Below are 20,340 nucleotides of genomic sequence, written 5' to 3'. Positions count from 1 at the left end.
CCCCTCTCCTTTATAAGCGCCTTATAAAGCGGGGCAGAGGCCAGTTGGACTCGGAGGGGGGTGGATGTGGCTGTTCTCTCCCGTCATAAGGGAGATTTGAAGCCAAAGGACCTGGTTTCCTGTCACCTTGTCCTTCGAGTACAACAACACCCAGAATCCACCACCAAAGAGGCCAACTCGAATACAAGGGACCCCTTTTGCGTGGTGGATGCTGGGAGTTGCTGTACTTTCTTATGCCAGCCAACAAGGGACTGTTGTTGTTTTTGTTGTGTTTCAAGTTGGTATTTCAGGTTTGTATTTCAAAAATTTGTATTTTTGTGCATGTATTTTGTGCATTTGGGTTGATTGAAGGAAGAGATCCCTCTTTGGTGGTGGATTCTGGGTGTTATTGTACTTTCCCCAAAACATCTTATTGTATTTCAAATTGGTGTTTCAGGTTTGTATTTCAAACTTGTATTTTGTGTATGTTTTTCGTGCGTTTGGGTTCGTCGGATGACGAGATCCCTCTTTGGTGGTGGATTCTGGGTGTTGTTGTACTTTCGTCATGTCGGCTTGCTGTTGTTGGTGTGCCTTTCAAACTTGAGCAAACGTGAGCAATGGATGTGGAGGTAGATGAACACTTCCCAACCCAAAATGTGCTCTCCTGGGACTTGTTTGTTTGTTGTTGTGTGCCTTCCCTTCATTGCTTTTTGCTGAGGCTGAGAGAGTGTGACTTGGCCTAGGTCTCCCAGTGGGTTTCATGGCCTAGCTGTGAATTGAACCCTGGTCCCCAGAGTCTTAGTCTAACACTGAAACCACTGCAACACACTAGTTCTCAATTTCTATGCCATTCCTTTGATTTGCTTTTTGTACACCACTTGAAATAACTTTACTGAAGTTACTTTGATTTGATCTCAGTCATATCTCACAAGACTGTTGTTGCTGTTGTGGTTGTGAAAGAGCCCTGTGTGTGCTGCGTACCTTCAACTCGTTTCTGACCTATGGTCACCCTAAGGCGAACCTATCCTGGGGTTTTCTTGGCAAGATTTGTTCAGAGGAGGTTTGCCATTGCCTTCCCCTGAGGCTGAGAGAGTGTGACTTTCCTAAGACTCACCCAGGAGTTTATTGGGAGTTTCTCCTGTGAACATCCCAGAAAAATCACGTAACTATGCGAAACGATTTCAGACAGCGTCACACAAAAACCTGCCATTGAAGTGGTCACAAAGAAGCATTAATGTGCATCTTTTTACTTTTGGGATTTCGGCGAGAATGTGTTTCCTACATCACTTTATTTGCACAATTGCGTGTGATAATTATTCTTGCCATTTTCACTTTATTTGTGGGATGCTTTAAATGCACTTTAATCTGTCTTTAATGCCAAAGTTAGCCACAATGTGATAAACTCCCCAGTGGGTTTACATGGCCGAGCTGGGAATCAAGCCCTGGTCTCCAGAGTTGTAGTCCCAACATTCAGACCACAAGGCAACTCTCCTGCATACAGTATGTTTCCTTGTCTTTCGAAGCTGCTTATCTTCCTTTCCTCTCAGAAAGAGTTGCCACTCTTCCATACACTCACCCTCCTTTTCTCCTTTACTGGAAGTGGGTCTGTATGGAGATGTGAGGCAGGGAGAGATGGCTCCCAGCCCTCCCCCACTTTTGTCCCCCTTCCCCACAAACACATCAAGGCGCCCCAGGGGCTTTTGTGACCCGCTTTTGCAGGCGGCCCTTTCTCCATGATGAAAAGACTAGTCCTTCCATCACTGAGGTTTGGCTTTTCCTTGGTGTTGTCTTCTCCCCCCTCCCTCAGATCCCCCCAACCACTGGTCAAAGCTCCTCTTTTGTGCCCACAAATTAGAATGAAAGAAAAATGAAATGTAAGAAGTGCTCTGGTAGAATATCTCGACTCTGTCTCTCCTCAACTTCAGCAGTTTGCAGTTCTCTAGTGTTGAAAACAGGAAACACTGCAGGGACTCGTTTTGGCTCCCCACCTTTCTACTACAACTAGTGCCTGTGTGTAGTATGTGATGTGTACACTCGTCCCTCCACATTTGTGGCTTTGACTTTTCAGGTTTGATTATTCACAGATTTTATTAATATGTTCTCTCCAGGAATATCTAGGTCCTCCATCACAACTCTGTGGCCAACTTTAACCAAAAGTGGCACTGAAGGACTTAAGAGATTCCTAGAGAGAACATTCCTCTAAGCATTTGTAGCTCCTCCAGCGCAATTCTATGGTCAGTGTCTGGCAGATGTTGACCACAGAGTTGCATTTGGAGGACCTAGTGATTCCTAGAGAGGTGTTCTCTCAAATGAAAAAAATAGTGCTTTTGTTATCTGCGGTTTTTCCACATTTATGGTGCCCCTAACCCCAGCGAATGTGGAGGGATGTGTGTGTGTGTGTGTGTGTTAAAACCACTCTTTTCCTGCTTGTTGGGTTGCTCCGGAGCTTTCAGGTGGCTAAGCTGACTTTGCAATGTGAAAATTAAAAGAAAGCTATCTCAGGTCCAAAACACACTGCAGAAACAATCCAGTTTGAGACTGCTTTAACTGCCCTGGATCAGTGCTAAGGAATTCTGGCAACTGTAGTATTTTCTTTTCTTTTTAAAAATTAATCTCAGATGATAGGGAGTTATGAGAAGTTGCATCTGCGCACCATCACCTTTATGAGACATTTAGCCTCTTCTATCAGAGAGCTCTGGTACCACAGTAAATGACAATTCCCAGAATTCCCTAGCACTGAGCCAAGGCAGTTAAAGCGGTCTCAAACTGGATTATTTCTGCAGTGTGTTTTGGACCTAAATTGTTGGGAATTGAGGCTGTTGAAATATTTTAGAGATAAACTGCAAGATGTGAAACTTGCAGGAGGCCTAACTAATTCACAGTGTAGATGTATGCCTCATGTAACAAAGTTGGTGCAACTTTTTAAATGTATTTTATTTCATTCTTTTTTCTTATGGTATTTTTCTTTGTATAGAAGCGTTCTTTAAAATAGCTTTAAATGTTCTTACCTGGAGCTTTTGCTTGTGTGCTTTCCTAAGATCCATTAGAAAGTTTTCTTGTATGAAAAAGTTTGGTGATCAGTGTGTACACTGTATATACTCATGTATAAGTTCAGAAATTTTATTCCAAAACTTGGCCCTCAAAAACTGAGTTGATGTATCCATGAGTGAATGTAATCACTGTACTTTAATGATATAAAAAGTAACCACCCCTTGTAAAAGGCAAAGGCATATTTTGTCATGGAAGAACTGACCCCCCTGCTCTACTCTCTCATCCATCCAGCCTTTAGTGTCGGCAGAGTTATGCCTGTTGGAATTTGGTAAGTTCTTTGGCATTGTTTTCCTTTGCTTCATCCTTTAGATTTATCCTTTGTTACATACCCCTAAGCTTTACCCTCTACTTATCCATGGGTCATATCAGATTCCAAAATTTTGCCCCCAAATCTGCCCTCAATTTATATGAGGTCAGCTTACGGTCGAGTATACAGTGTGCCTGCGCCATATGTGGCCGCACCATATGCGGCTTCCTGCTTATGTGGAAGCTGCGTGACAATATAAGCAATGGCCCATTGTTTCCTTTGGGGTGTGAGCATACGCTGATTTTCTCTTACATGGTGGGTTCCAGAATGGATCCCCGCGTAAGGGGAGGGGCCAATGTATATGGTATGTATATTGGGTAGGAGATAAAATCAGTGAGCCCGCACTCTCTTGATTCCCTACTACAACTATGGTTTTCGATATTTTTTAAAAAAGTCACTCTTCTGCTGCTTGTTGTGTCAATCTGGAGCTTTTAGTTGATTAATCAGACTTCGCAATGTGGAAACTAATGGAAAGCTGTATAAATTGCTGGGAACTGAGGGGTTGAAATATTTTAGAGGTAGACTGCAAGATATGAAACACGCATGGAGACCTAACTAATGCAGAGTATGCCTCATATAACAAAGTAGATGTTTTTTCTCGGCATTACTGCTTTTAACAGAAAATTTGATACCAGAGGCAGAAATAACACGGGAAGAATGAGGATATGCCTTTATGCCACAAAAAGAGGTGTAGTTCAACATATTTCAGCAAACATTTTCTTCAAAGCTAGAAAGTATGCAAGTGTGAAATGAATTAACAAGTAATGTAAGCCTTGAATAAGCAGACATTTTTTTCTTTGGATCTTCTACAGACCACTTGAAAGCTTCTTCCAAAATGCATTCAGGGGTGACTTTTTTGATCACCAACCTCCACTTATGATTTCTGTTTTGATTGTTCCATCTTTATAGATGGATATATATATTTTTAATATACTATAGAGGTAGCTGGCGAGGCAGGCTTACCTGCTTTCTCATTTTCTCTGTTTTGTTAACCATATTTTATCAGTATGTAGAGAGATCTTGTAGCACCTTTGAGACTAACTGAAAGAAAGAAGTTGGCAGCATGAGCTTTCAAGACTTCAGTCTACTTCCTCAGATGCTTTTGTTCATCTGAGGAAGTAGACTGAAGTCTAGGAAAGATTATGCTGCCAACTTAATTCTTTCAGTTAGTCTCAAAGGTGCTACAAGATCTCTCGCTATACTGATTCTGCAGACTAACACAGCTATATCTTTGAATTCTGCCACATTATCTCAGTGAGGGATTCTGGAGGAAGCTGGTCCATACCTTGCTAGTTGTAGACAGGCGTGCACAGCAACAGTTGTATTGGCTAGAGTAGACAGTTCTTTCCCTGCTCTTTCCCAGGTGAGTTTTTATTTATGACATTCTATATAGCAGACACACCAAAATATGTTTCTGTAGCCCTATTGTAAGGTCTCTTTCACAGTACGCAGTTGTAGTACTTCGATGCCACTAACTGCCATGCCCACATGTTAAAGAATACTGAGATTTGTAGTTCAGTATGGCACTAATGTTCTCTGGCAGAGAATTTTAAATATCTAAGCCAGTGAGTGGCATTACTAAGGAGGTGCGGGCCACACCAGGTAATACTCTTAAGGGCGTGTTTGGCACAACTGCTCCCCAAACATCTGCCTTTGGGCAGAAACAGATTGTGGTGTTCTTCCTTTAAAACACTGAAGAGATGGTGTGAGTGGGAGGAGGCTCAGTGCGAGGAGAAAGTAGAGGCCCCAGGGTTTTTTACATTAAATTTTTATTTTTTTAAAAAAAATTAAAAATATATATTTTTTATTTTTAAATTTTCTTAACATAAGATCTTATCAAATTTGCACTTAACTATGTACAGGTAAACACACTTAGGCTGTGTATGTTGTTAAAATTTAAAGCTATAATTTAAATTTTGCTAGTTTTATCTCACAATTATTATCATTACATTCAGTCATATATGGAAATTATTATTTATGAGTAACATTAGTACAACAAACATTACTAAAGATACTGTAGGGGAGGAGATCATTGGGGGGTGGGGGGTGGGTTTGATAGCGTGAGTTACTACGGTTTGCATCATGTCTGAATTTTCCAACCGTGATTTGCTATTAACTGACAAACCACAATTGGAAAATCTGAAATAGTGAAAGATAAAAAGTAAGCAAAATAGCTTTACAATTTATGTTGCATTGTAAAAACACAGTTTATTATGATGCCTGAGTTGAATTTGCCTTCTTGACAGTATTGGGTCACTGGGACATGACCACTTACCATTTATTCTATACTGACTTTCCCGCAGAGGTTTCATACACTTCTGGGAGTAGTTTATTATAGAACAGTTTTCCCACTATTAAACAGGAGATGAGGACATGAATGTATCTCTTTATGTACTCTCTCCTGTGTACATCTGTTGAAAGTAGGCTCCTGACAACATTTCAATTTGATGCTGGTGTATTTGGAATTATAAGAATAGCAACTGTCATGCATGTGTGTGTCTATTTGCAGCAAAAGCACTATGATGTAGCTACTAGTGACATCAATAGCAGACAGCACAGATTAATGGCAGATCTAGCTTATGAGTACTGTAGATGGATGGGTGCATTTCCCAAGGCACTGTTACAGATATGTCAACGTTATCTGTGGCTGCTTTAACTTAGCGAGACATTTCTCTTTCAACAGATTTTACTGTCTCATGTACTTTCAAGGAAAAATAGATTCAAGCTGGTAGCTTCAGGAAATTCATGCAGAAAGCTATGAAATGGATGGGAATAGATCTATGTCTGCATATATTCTTCCCTCTTACCTGGTGTATTCCGCAGTCCTAGACTCACATCAACCCACTGTCTCACAGTTGATTATGCAGAGAACATCTTCAGCATTTGTGACACTAAATCACTGACATTAGAAAAGAAATGGAAGAAGATGTGGACATCTAAATTACATAAATAGGAAATTAGCATTTTCAAAGAATATTAAAAACTCCTTGGTCTAGTCTTTAAAATAAGGTTGGGTTGATAATGCACTTAATAACCGCTTTAAGCGCTGTGCTTGCTGTTGATAATGCAATGGATCCACTGTGGCATAGTGGTTTGAGCATTGGTATGTGATTCTGGAGACTAGGGTTTGAATCAGCACTCAGCCATGGAAACCTGCTGGCTGACCTTGGGCAAGTCACACACTCTCAACCTTAGAAAACCCCATCTCAGGGTCCCCATGAAAGAGAAACAAGGTGTACAACAACAATAGTGATGCAATCTCAATACTGAGGTTGTCTTGTAGGACACACTGTAAGCAGTTATGTCTTGATGGCTTAAGGATGATCCCTGCTTTGGGGGATTTAAATTCAAGTGCCTATGCCAAAGGGAGAGTTGGTGAGCTCCAAGTTCCTTCATACAAAGATAAACAATAATTTATAGTTACATTTGAATGTACCACCATACCCCCCTGAACACATCTTACCTAATTTTCCAAAGATATGCAAGATTGAACCTTAGTTATGAGACCATTAGGTGCCTCCAGGGAGGGCTATCCTGCCAGAAATCCTGGAGAACCACCACCAGTCAGAGTTGACAGTACTGGGTTTCATGAACCAGTGGCAGTAAAAGTCCATCTTCCACTGGCAGCTTCCAGTGTTAATAAGTATTTGTATGAAATGATACATTCTAAAAGGGGAGAACTCCCCACTGTGTGCGGTCATTGTTTGCCCTCAAGGTGTCATTGAATTATGGCCACCCTATGAAAGAGAGCCCTGGTCCTCAGTAGCCCTGCTCGGGCATTGATAGATACAGTGATCGGAAGACTAACTCATTGACAACCTAGTAATTGATGGTGATAAAATCTGTAATAAAATCCAGGAAGTCTCTGTTTTGCTGGTAGTTCAGGATTTATTTCATTGTACAAGTGTATCTCTGTTAACAAATTAGATGTGTTCTTGGCATAACTCCTTTAAAAGAAAATTTGGTACTATTGTGGCAGATATTATATGGAAAGGATGGGTTTCTGCACCACCAAAAAGAAGAGTAGTTGAAGATAGTTCAGCAAATCTTTTCTTCAAAACTAACAATGTGAAATGCACCAACCAGGACAGGCTACTCTTGGCTAAATCTATTTTGAGCCTTTTAAAGACTACTCGAAAGTTTCTTCTAAAATGTATCCAGTGGTGATTTTTTAAAAACTAGCCTCCACCTGTGTTGGGATTTCCCTTTTGGTGGCCACATTTACAAACTTGCTTTTTAACAAGGGGTGGGTGTGGGGCAGGCAATTTTTATATAAAAAGCTAGCTAGACAGAAGAGGAAAAGGGGAATTAGACATGTGTAGGAGGAATTTGTAAAAAGGAGATTCCTTATTAGAGGCTTTGTTAACTGATGTCTGCCTGTAATGTCCTTTATGCAAATCTGTTAAAAATGGAAGGAGTGTGTGATGCTTGCTCCAAAACCTTGCAGCAGATATGAAACAAACTGAGCAGAAGAACAAATGTGTGTTTTTTTTGTGTGTGTGTGTGGTTTTTTCGGGCTATGTGTCCATGTTCTAGAAGAGTTTCTTCTCTGAAGATGCCAGCCACAGATGCTGGCGAAATGTCAGGAAGAAACTCTTCTAGAACATGGCCACATAGCCCGAAAAAACCACAAAAAGCTATGGATTTCGGCCATGAAAGCTTCTTACTTCACAGAGTTTTTTTTCCTGCTGTCCATATGGTTTGGAAGGAACAAGGAGCAGTCATCAGTGGCATTTGTTTTAAGTACATTTTTAAAAAGTGCCTGCCAGTTGACCTGCTGTTCGAGGATAAAAGCTGAGAGAATAACTATTAAACAAACCATCCACAGCTACAGAACCTTCACTGTTAGTTACTGTTTTGCTGTAGTTTACATTGAAAATATAACTCCCTTGTTCAAACAGGTTAACTGGCTCATGCTTTGTTTCTGGGCACAATTCAAAGTGCTGATTATAACTGATGAAGTTCTATACAGTTTGGGTCTAGACTAATTCAAATACAATATCTTTTGTGCCTGCCTGATTTTTAAGATTCTTGGCATGAAATGCCACCACCATTGCAGGCACATTGGGAAGAACATGGGAGAGAGCCTTTTCGGAGGCTGCTCCCAGACTGGAATGCCATCTTGTCCCAGCTTTTTTTTTTACCAGTAGGAATCTGTTGCAGAAGTCCTTTTAATTATTGTCATTATTATAATATTTCAATTGGCAGTTTCAAATTAATGCATTTAACATGGCTGATTATTTAAAAATAGTTTTGTGCTATCTATTGCTTTAATTAGAGGGCCAGCAGCATGGTATAGTGATTTCAATGTCTGACTAAGACTCTGGAGACCAGGTTTTGAATGCATGATTAACCATGAAATCCACTGTGGGATTTTGGGCAAACACACTCTCCTAGCCTCAGAGGAAGGCAAGGGCAAACTTCCCCTGAACAGATCTTGCTAAGAGAACCCTGTGATAGAGTCTATGTAAGTTGGAAACATCTTGAGGGCACACAGCAGTTGTTTTAATAATTTAACTCCAGTGTTAAGGAAAAGAGTTCCTTTGGATCCCATTTTGGGAGAAAAATGGAATATAAAATAAACAACTATAGTGGGGCCTATTACCCCACTTTGATTTAAGCATCCGCAGACAGCAAACCCTGTTGTCTCCAATGGCGGCACTTGTATGTGCTGGCGGGCAGCCGCATGTCCCCCTGCCATCAGGAACAACAGGAGTTGAGGTCCCTTTTTTTGGTACCCGCAGGGGGGTTCGTAACTGATCCCCTATGGATAGCAAGATCGGACTCTGTATAATACTTAATTCATTTGATAAGATCTGGATAATTAGAACATCTTTATGTTATATTCAAGCTTTTAAAAATGGACCATGACTAAAATAGCTGTTGCTTTTGTAGGGAATTTTAATTGTTTCATTAATTTTATTCACTTTGCATTTGTTCTTGTGGAAGGTGGCGAGCCACAGTTCTCAGTTACTCTCTCCTCAGCATGTTAAAAATAACACATCACAATCTCTTATTTTATTGATGCTAAATTTATTTACATAAAGCATTTTCACTCTGCTCTAAAGCTGAAATAACTGTCAAGTTAGATTACAAATAAATAAAAAATGGAGAGTGTGAAAGAGGTAGAGAGTACTCTCCATGTCTTTTTTGTATGTGTTTGTGACTTTATGCAGTTCTCTGTAGTATTGGGAGTAGATAAATAATAATTCAACAAATAGCCGCCATTCATGTGGGAGAGAAATTGAGGAAGGGCTTCTACTCAAAGCTGTGATGGTTCTTATGCTTGGTTCTTTTACACAATTAACTGAAAGAACTTGGACAAAATGCTCATACTGCTGAATAGCCTTTGTGCCTATTTGGCTACATATTAGCTTTACAATTTGTTTTAGGCATGGACTGCATACAGATAGATCCTTTAAATACTGCCTTCTGTATGCCTTTGGAAATTCTCTATTGTGTTAAGTATGAAGTGATACACTTCTTACAGATCTCATTTCCTATAACAAAAGAAAATGTATTTGACGCTAGAATCAAAGAGCAATGCGTTTACTTTTCACATCTCATTGGTTTATTTTTATATTTGTCTGTTACTTTCAAAGCATAAAAATGTAGTGCTTCAGCCCCCCAAAACATTGTTTTCATGAGATGAATGTATTTTTTAGCATAACGAAAGGTGCATCTAACTGTAGAAATAATGGAGTTTGACACCACTTTGTCATAGCTCCATCCAACAGAATCCTGGGATATGCAGTTTTGTGAAGCATTAGCATTTTTTGTCAGAGAAGGCCAAAGATCTCATAAAACTACAAATCCAAGGGTTCCATATGATGGAGCTATAGCACTTAAAGTGGTGTCAAACTGCATTATTTCTAGAGTGTAGACACACCCTAAGAAACTGATACATTATGGTTCTGTCCTCACTGTCTTTCTGATTCTTTCTTAATCATGGCTAGTGAGATATGGTTTTACACTTAAAAGCAGCGTAGCATTCTATACATGACAACCATTTACAGTACTCTAAAGCTGCTGTTTGGACATTATTTGGGCAGTTAGGGAAGGGTGCATACCTGCATCAGGAATAGGCTGGTGTTGTAACAGTGCTGATCACTTGTGTGTATGTATCTCTTTTTAGCTGTACGACGTTTGTGCCTTGTAAAATTAGGGATGATTCCCATTGTGTAAAATTATCATATATAATCTGCGTATTATATATTATGTATATTGTTTCATACAGTTCAGTATGAAAACACTGTTCAATATTGCTGCAAGTCTAGTATAGATGGTGTGATTATTGATGTATCACTATCTTGCATATTTATTCACAGCTCTGTCAATGTTAGAAAGATATTAATAAAATTATATGTCATAGCAAACCTGACTGTGTTGTCTACAGCAAACAGTAAATGAACATTTTATACTTTGCTGTACTTTAGTTATTACTTGTAACTCTCCAGTGGGTTTGTCTGTCTTGCTCTTGTAAGCTTCAGTGCTTGCATTTTTCTCATTAACCTTGATGATATTGATTACGCATGTATCTTTTTATTGCTCTTAAGTGAATTATCACTCATGGAACTTAATCCCTAATGGAAGTCTTTGAAGTCATGCAAAGGATGTGGCCCAGAAAAACGCTTATGCACTTGTTTTGCTCAGGAAAGACCAATTTTAAAGCTGTGAAGAAAAAAGGAAAAGTATCACTTAATATCACTTAATAAATAGAAGTCTGTGACTTCTGTGAATAAGTTACTTGTTTAAGATATTGTAAAATATCTTCTAAAAATGCAAACATAATACTTGTAAACAGTCTTACGCTTATATTTCCAAGGAAGGCCAGGGATAGAAGAATTGTAAATAATTAAGTTCTACCAGGTAGATACAGGTTATAAAGTTTATTTAATATTCAGTGCTTAAAATGAAAATTAAATAATAGTATCAACTTAATTTGGCAAATTATTGAGGAAGGAGATAACAGAATACAAAAACACTTACTGTTCAGTTTCTTTTTCCTCCATGCTGCATAGTTTCAACTCTTTTATCTTCTTAAAACTAGTCCTAGATGGGATTATACCTCTTCCTGAAAGAGCTTCTGGATCCATCAGTTTGAATGACAGCTCAGATAGATGTAATAACCAGGAGTGCTTACTATCAGCATCATCTGTTATGCCAGCTGTGCCCCTTCCTAATGCTGAAAGACCTACAGATGTGCAGGGAACCTCAAGGCTGGATATTTGCAATGTGCTCTATATTGGGCTACCTCTGTACCAAGAAACTTCAGTTAGTTCAAAACATGGCAGCCAGATTGGTTACTCATACATCTAGGAGTGAGCATATTACACCAACATTAAAATCACTCCACTGGCTGCCAATTAGTTTTCAGGCAAAGTACAAAGTGTTGGTTTTTATCTTTAAAGCCCTATATGGTTTGGGTCCTGGTTACCTATGGAATTGCCTCCTCTTGTATAATCTGTGTCAAACTGGATTATTTCTGCAGTGTAGGTGCAGCCCAGGACTAGTTTGGTAACTGGCAGCCAGAGGACTTTTACTTTAGCTGCTCCTAGATTGTGGAACAGCCTGCCAGAAAAGATTCAACAACTGACTAAGCTGTTCTAAAATGACATGAAAGACCAATCTCTTCCAGCAGGCCAACCCATTCTTTTTAAATTGTGAAGTTTAAATGATGAATTTTAAATATGGATTAATTGTTTTAATATGTATTATTCTTATTTGTTCTTTTTACTTGATGTGTGTGTTTTAATTCATGTTGCATTTGCTTTATTATATTAATCTGTTGTTGCTCCCCCCATCCATTGGGAGAGGTGGGTAAAAAATAAATATTATTGTTGTTATAGTGCAGTGTTTTGGAAGATATTTGAACTAGTTTAGGGTGTCATGTACTGTTAGGGGCACAAGAAAAAATGCTTTAATTCCAATTTTCCTGTTGTGGTGTGCATGTATGTCTTGTACACAGGCTTACTATTTCAATGACCAGAATGTCCCCCGTTTTTCCTTTGAGGGTAGATTGCATTGATTCTGCATCACGATTTGTTGCTTCAGTGCATCAGGTGGCCTAGTTGTCTGTTTTCTGCTTGATTATAATTTTCATTATACTCCATTTTATTTCTCTTTCAAACCACCATCTTCCTTAGAAAATACTGTGGAGATTTATCATACCCAGGTGGCATAGAGATGGGATTGCTCCCCATCCTTACCCCATCCTTGACAGCGATTGTGCAAATGCCTTTCATAACATAGTGCTGATTCTGTCAGTATCTTGTCATTGAAGTAGCATTACATTAACATGAATTCCCATTAATGCAAAATGCCAGGCAATGCCACTTCAGTGATGGGATAATGACAGGATCAGAGTGACATCATATGAAAGCCTTTTGCATGATCGCTGTCACTCGCGCTTTCTGGATGGGATAATGTCCTGATAAGCGCAACATCGTCTGAAAGTCTTTCCTGTGATCATGTGGGAAGGATGGGACAGGGACGAGATAATGAAGTCCTGTCCCCGTGGGATAATCTCTTGTAATACACAAAAAATAAGTCTCCATGCTTACAAAGGCTTTGTGAGCTGGGAAATCTTGAAATTGGTTAGCTGTAGTTGTATAACATGTTCTAGTTCATATGATTTCAAACATCTTTTACACCATTATATCTTTAAATATATATATACTGCTTGGGCAATTGGTAGTTTGCATATTTAATATCACTACAAATAACTGCTTTTGGAAAGAGATCAGGTAGTATTTTCTTTTGAAAGCAGTTCATAGACTCAGAGAGTTGGAAGAGACCTTAAAGGCTATCAAGTGCAACCTCCTGCCATGCAGGGGGAGTAATTGATGAACACTTTTTGGGTTTCAGACTTTCAACCAATCACAAATCCACTAACAGTAGCATTCTCTAGCCCTTTTACTAATTGGTTTGCAAGGCTGTTATGGGAAACCTCATTGAAGGCCTTACTTGAAATCAAGATATTCCAAGCATTCCTTTCATCTACCAAGCTGATAATTTTATCAAAAACAGAGATTAGATTAGCCTGGCTTGACTTGCTTTTGAGAAATCCATGTTGACATTGTCAGGGATGATGGGAGTTGTAGCTCTTCACCTCTGGCTCTAACTCACCACCTTGTTATGCACCGGAGCTGACCAGTTTTGGCCAGTGGTTAAAGCTTTGCTCTAAAGCAGCAGAGTTTCAGAGAATAGGCTGAAGACCCTGACAAACTCTCCAAGCCTTCTCACTCTTGCTCCACAGAAGTCTTCACACTTCTCCAGGATCCTGCTGGCTCTTGTATCTTCACTTAAGACACCAGACAACTCAGTAGTCTTATATAAAAGATCTACTTTATTCTACTATATACAAATACTAATGCCCTCACAAATCACAATCTCCAAACTACTCACAAAACTCCACAACTATCCAACAACTACCCACAAAATACATTGGGAATCATAGCAATTATTATAGCCATTGTAAAACACCACCCACTTAGTCAGTTTCCACCCAGTGGGCGTGTACATCCATTCTGATTGGTTCTCATAGTTAATGATTTCATCATCTCACCTTGTCCACTTAATGATTCTCAGGTGCTTTCAATTATACACTCTACATTTCTGTCCTTGGCATTTTGGACTTGCTAAATTACATTAGCTTTTACACCTGTGTGGCTTCTTAATTGCTTTTGCTTAGTCATAGTGACTCTCACATACATGTTTTATTTCTATCACTGTATATCCCATGTTGCATTTTCCTTAACAGACATGTAATGATAATGTCATTCATTTCTAAATTATTACAGATGGTCTGTTTAATAATCTGCCCTAGAATCTTTCAGGGTATTGATGTCATGCTGACTGGGAGGTAATTGTTTGGGTACTCTTTTTTACCTTTTTGAAAATTGAGACAGTATTTGCCCTCTTCCAGTATAGTGGGACTTCTCCTGTTCTTCAAGAATTCTCAAAGACTATTGACAGTGGCTCTGAGATTACATTTGCTATTTCTTTTAATACCCTTGGATGTAATTTATTTGGCCCTGGTGACTTGAGTTCATTTAGAGTAGCCAGGTATTCCTGTACTACGTCTTTACTTATTCTGTGCTGCATTTTCCCTATTGTGTCATCTGCTGCATTCTCCTCAGGTCAAGCACCATTTTCCTTCCTTCTCACTCAGGCAAAGAATGTGTTGCGTAGTTCTGCCTTTTCGCTGCCTCCATGCAATGGCCCTACTATTTCCTTTTCCTTTTGTTACGGACATACCCAGAAAAGCCCTTTTTATTGTTCTTAACCTCTCTAGAAAGCTTGAGCTCATTCCGCACTTTATCTTTTCTAATTTTTCTCACCACACATGCTAGCTATTTGTTTGAATTCTTCTTTGGTGATTTCCTCTTTTTTCCATTTCTTTTTCCATGTCCCTTTTAAAACTTAGCTCAATTGGAAGTTCTTTAGTCATCTATCCTGGTTTCTTGAGACACTTTCCATTTTTCCTTATCATTTGAACTGTTTTAAGTTGTGCTATCTTTCTTGAATTCCCTTCTCTTTTAGTGTTCCTGACCATGAGATTGTAACCAGTATTTCCCTAGGTTTACTGAAAGCAGCTTTCATAAAGTCTAGAATGCATGTCTGACTATGCTTGGCTTCCTCTTTCCACTGTACAACAAACTCCAAGAGAACATGATCACGCCTACAGATCCTGCTGCTCTCCCCGTCCCTTTTAACCAGGTCGTCACTGTTTGTTCGGATCAGATCTAAAATAGCTGGGCCCCTAGTTGCCTCTTCCACCTTCTGGCTAATGAAATTATCTGCAGGGCAAATGAGGAATTTGTTGGACCTTACGTTTTTAGCAGATTTTTACTTCCAACAAACACCAGAATAGTTGAAATTCCCATTACCACTACGTCTCTGCATTCTGAATGTGTGGTCATCTGTTCCAGGAAAGTCCCCTACCACCACCACAACTCTTCATAGGCTCGGCTGGGGGCCATTCCACATGCTGAATCTACTAGGTTTTCCTACATTTTCCTTGTCATCTCTGATAAGAAAGAGAGCTTCAAATTGATTCAGTAGTTTCAGGCTCATAGAATTAATCCTAGTCCTTCTACTTCTATGTATCACATTGCTCCAAGTGTCTACCTCCTGTGCATGGGAGATGATCTCTCCCCATCACCCTGAAACTTCCCCTGTGTGTTCCCCGTACAGGACAGTTGGCTCTGCTCTAAGAAATCCTGTTCCTCCCTAATATGCAGAAGAGTAGACACTATGTCCTAAAGTTTCTGGATCTTCTCTTCCAACAGGGCCACCAGCTTAGCTACAGGTATAGTTACCCATTTTCACTGGCAAGAAGACAAACATACCACAGGTGTTGCAGGTAACTGCAGCAGGTTCCTCACCATCCATATTTAGCAGTCTTAGAGAAGGGACTAAAAAGAACTCACCTTCAAGTTTCTCCCACAAAATATCCACGTACATGCCTGTTAGCAGAGCTTCTGTTCAGTGTTTATTGAATTGATCACGTTCCCTGCAAGCTTTGCACCGCTGGCCCTCCAAGACTACTGTATATACTCAACTATAAGTTGACCTCATGTATAAGTTGGGGGCAAATTTTGGGGCCAAAATTGTAGATTTTGATATGACCTGTGGATAGGTTGAGGGTAAAATTTAGGGACATGTAACAAAGGATGTAAAGGACAAAGCAGAAGAAAATGATAACAAATAATCTACAAAATTCCAGCAGGCATAACTGTTTGTGCTCACCTTAAGGGCAGGATGGATGAGAGAATGGGGGAGGAGGTGAGAGAGTGCTTCCAGGACAGGTTATGCTCTTGCCTTTCATCAGGGGATGGTTCCTTTTAAAATAAGAGCTAAGAACAGTACTTGGACCTGTGGATGAGTCAGGTTTTTGGGGTCAATTTTTTTACTTAAATTTCTGGGCTTATACATGTGTATATACAGTAAACTTGAAGGACAGGCTTCAGGTATATGTAGAGCTAGTAGCTGTTAGTTCTTTCCCCAATCAGGTCATTAGCTCAGCAGAAGACTCGCCCCTTCAGAAAGAGCACACAGCCATAAATAAGCAAAAGCTCCCAACAAGCCCCTTTAAACAAACAAACAAACAAAAAGTGAAAAAGTAAAGGACAACAGCTCACCTTTTGGTCTCTGCTTGAACAGCTACTAGCTATTTTGGTCCTGGCTTCCAAGCTTATTGTTGTTCAAAAATGGCCAATTTCCAGCTCTGCAAGCCTTTATAGGCTCACCAGATCTTGCCTCAGATCTCATGAAATTTCCAGTCTCATGAGACCTGTGTAAGATTTTCTGCAAGATCTCAGCCTGAAGTCTTGTGATGGGTGGTGCCCCCACAAGACTTGCTAGTTTCCCACTCAGAGCAGCTTTAGTGCCAGACCCTATGAAGCTCCGGTGCAATTGGGGTCCCTCTGTGAGGCATTAGGGAGGTACATATCAATGTTCCACAACACTTTGTGAAAGCATTACCTATTACACCATCACATGCAAAGTGAGAAAGCTTTTAATATGCAGAATGGAGTCAAAATTTATTTAATACCAAAAAACCCCAAACAAACAAAACCCAACAACCCTGAAGAATACATGATAGAAAGTACATTCTGTTTCCTGATGGGCCCCTTTCATGCATTGAGAGCCATCTGGAAGATACTACGTGCAGATAAACAGCCCTAACATTTAAGAACAGGATTAAGTTGTTAGTATCTTTCCTTGTTCTGTAATCTGGTCACTGTGAAAGAAGAGCAATGTGAAGTATTTGTGCTGAAGTGGGGCAGTTGAATAGTTCAGTAACCACATAGTCACAATTCATTACAGTTGGTGGATGCTGTCAAATGTTACAATGTTGATTTATTTTTTCTGTGCTAGCTTTCCTTTATAAGCTAACAGCTTCATCACAGAGATCTTAATTCAGAGGGTTTGGCAAAGACAAGTATATATTGTAGGTTATGTTTGTGGCTGGGTTTATTAAGTTGCTTTGATAATACTTGAGAAATGACTTAATACCTGATAAAAGAAGTTGCCTCTCTTTAGCTGTATTAAATGATTTTCTCCTTGGAAAACCAAACCAAAACTGTAGGTTTGAATACTTCTCTTCAGTCCTTAATACACAGTATATGGTGAACCTGTGTCAAAAAGTGTTAATTAAGAAATGTTAACTTTTTCTGTCTCCTTTGCTTTTCTGTTTTGTTTGGTTATGATGCTACTTATCTTCACTGCAATGTGTGCAGGGGTTTGAGATGGAATACAGCAGGCCCTCCACATTTGTGGCAGATTTGATTAATATGTTCCCTCTAGGAATCTCTAGGTCCTCCAGCACAACTCCTATGTCAACGTCCACCATAAGTCACAGTGGAAGACCTAGAGATTCCTAAAACACTTCTTTAGGCATTTGTAGGTCCTCCAGCACAATTCTGTGTTCAATTTATGACAGATAATGATCACAGAGTTACGCTAAAGGACCTAGAGATTCCTAGAGAGGTGATCTGTCAGGTAAAAAAATAGCATTTTTTTATTTGCAGTTTTTCCAGTTCCATGGGAGTCCCATGCCCCTAACATCAGTGAATGTGGAGGGGCCACTGTACATCTGTTATTCACATTTTTCTAAGAGGTGCTTTTGCTTCAAGGCAGCGTTCGAGGCATTCTGTTGCTGCCTAGGAAGAAACTCTTGGTGTATTTATGAAAGCCTGGGGGAAGACTGGTGAAACCTACCTTATCCCCCAAACTGCTGTATTTTGTGACACTGGTGCAAGAATTTCTCATCGGGGATGTTTTGTGGAACTTAGTTGAAAGCATCGTTCCCCTGTTCCTGATTCTTAGTGTTGAAATTTATGGGATTTTATTTTTAATCTTTATTGTTGTTTTCAGTTTGGCTCCACAGCTAGAGGTATAATTTATCATGTGAGATGGGCTATATATATGAATGAATTGCCCAGTCTTCTCAGAAAGTGAGCAGCAGAGGGGGGAAGAGGATTATAAAGATGTGAGTGTATGTTGCCTAAGTTGCAGATGATATTATCTGCGTATTCGGAGTTGCACAAGCCTTTACTCCTGGATCCACGTTCATAGAATCATAGAGCTGGAAGAGAACTCAAGGGCCATCCCGCCCAATCCCCTGCCATGCAGAAACCTCACATTCAAAGCACCTCTGACAGATGGCCATCCAAAGAAGGAGAGTCCATCACACTCCGAGGGAGTGTGTTCCACTGTTGAACAGCTCTTTCTGTCAGGATGTTCTTCCTAATGTTGAGGTGGAATCTCTTTTCCTGTAGTTTGTATTCATTGTTCCGTGAACTAGTCTATGGAACAGCAGAAAACAAGCTTGCTCTGTCCTCAATATGACATTCCTTCAGATATTTAAACAGGGCTATCATATCAACTCTTAACCGTTACTACTCCAGGCTAAACATACCCAGCTCCCTGAGTCGTTCCTCATAGGGCATGCTTTCCAGACCCTTCACCATTTTAGTCGCTCTTGTCTGGACATGTTCCAGCTTCTCAAAATCCTTTTTCAATTTTGATGCCCAGAACTGGACACAGCATTCCAGGTGAGGCCTGACCAAAGTAATACAGCGGCGCTATTACTTCCTTTTATCTGAACCCTATATATCTATTGATGCAGCCTAAGAACCACATTGGCTGTTTTAGCTTTCTAAAAATTGATGGCAAGTGATTCTACAAGTTAGCCAGGAAGTTCTTTAAACACTCTGGGATGCGATTCATCTGGCCTTGCAGATTCAAACTCATTTAGGTTAACTAGAGGCCAAAACACACTGCAAAAATAATCTAGTTTGAGACCACATTAACTGTCCTGGCTCAATGCTAGGAAATTCTGGGAACTCTAGTTTTGTGAGATATTTAGCCTTCTCTTTCAGAGAGCTCTGGTACCACAATGAACTACAGTTCCTAGAATTCCCTAGCACTGAGCCAGGGCAATGAAAACTGTCTCAAACTGGATTATTTCTGTGGTGTGTTTTGGCCCCAAGTGATTCCTGACTATTAATCTTGATATGCAATCTGGATTCCTAGCCAAGATCTGTTCTGCTGCATGGAAGCGCACAGTTCTCTTTTTGGGAAAATAATGATGCAAATTTGGTATTGAAAAGTTCTGCCTTTATATTGTGGTCTGTAAACATTTATCATCCTTGCTGAGCAGCATTCCCACCCTTTTTCATCATTCTCTTATTTTGAACATATTTGGAAATCCTCTTTTTGTTGCTCTTTGCTGACATTCTCAAGTCATTCTGAGTTTTAGCTTTTCTTATACTATTCCTGTAGACGGGCTATACATCTCTATTCTTCTTTGTGATCTGTCTTTACTTCCATTCTTTATACAGTGGGGCCTCGCTGTCTGCAGACTTGCCATCCGCAGATTTAAGCATCCACGAATGGCAGGCCCCTGTTGTCCTCAGTAGTGGTGCTTGCACATGGTCATGCCGCCATTAAGGACAACCTTAATGTGTGCACATGGCAGTTCTGTCATTAGGGATAACGGAGGCTATTCCTAATGGTGGCGCTGTCAGTTAGGACAACAGAATTTGAAGTCCAGTGGATTTTACTATCTGTTGGGGGGGGGGGGCGTTTCTGGAATGGATCCCCTCAGATACCAATATCCCACTGTATGTACTCTTTTTTCTTTTCATTTTCTCCTCAAGTTTACTGTGCAGGCTCTTTGGCTTTTTCAGATGTTTCTAATTTATCTTCTTCCATGGAATTGTTTATGATTGTGCTTATAGCGACTACTTCTTCACGAATTCCTAATAATGCTGGCTGTGTTTTTCCTTTAGCATGTCTAACCATGGGATTCTGCCCAGTATTTCCTAGAGTTTGATAAAATCAGCTTTCCTGACATCCAGGATCTGTGTTTTACTATGCTCTTCTTAGGCCTGTCCCACAACATGAATTCTAGCATTACATGGTCACTTCCTCCTAAAGTACCAACTGCTCTGATTCTAATGACCAACTCCTCTCTATTAGTTAGATCATGG

The 20,340-nt window shown here is 39.9% G+C and overlaps 1 protein-coding gene across 2 annotated transcripts in view; it reads left to right on the top strand.

Annotated features, from left to right (window-relative positions):
- Positions 1 to 20,340, top strand: part of WASF3 (WASP family member 3) — a 43,645-nt gene that overhangs the window by 152 nt on the left and 23,153 nt on the right. The window contains exon 1 of one of the 2 annotated variants that reach the window (XM_089508206.1): positions 259 to 290. The exons of the other annotated variant lie outside the window; for it this stretch is intronic. The gene's annotated coding sequence lies outside the window, so the exon portion shown is untranslated. Of the gene's footprint in view, positions 1 to 258; positions 291 to 20,340 lie in introns of those variants that run through there. 2 annotated transcript variants of the gene reach the window in all.

Source organism: Sceloporus occidentalis, unplaced genomic scaffold (genome assembly GCF_023333645.1).
Source record: "Sceloporus occidentalis isolate IW3139 unplaced genomic scaffold, rSceOcc1.0.p SCAF_2, whole genome shotgun sequence".
Classification (NCBI taxonomy): domain Eukaryota; kingdom Metazoa; phylum Chordata; class Lepidosauria; order Squamata; family Phrynosomatidae; genus Sceloporus; species Sceloporus occidentalis.
Note: the sequence above shows the minus strand (reverse complement) of the source record. Positions and strands in the feature narration are given on the sequence as shown.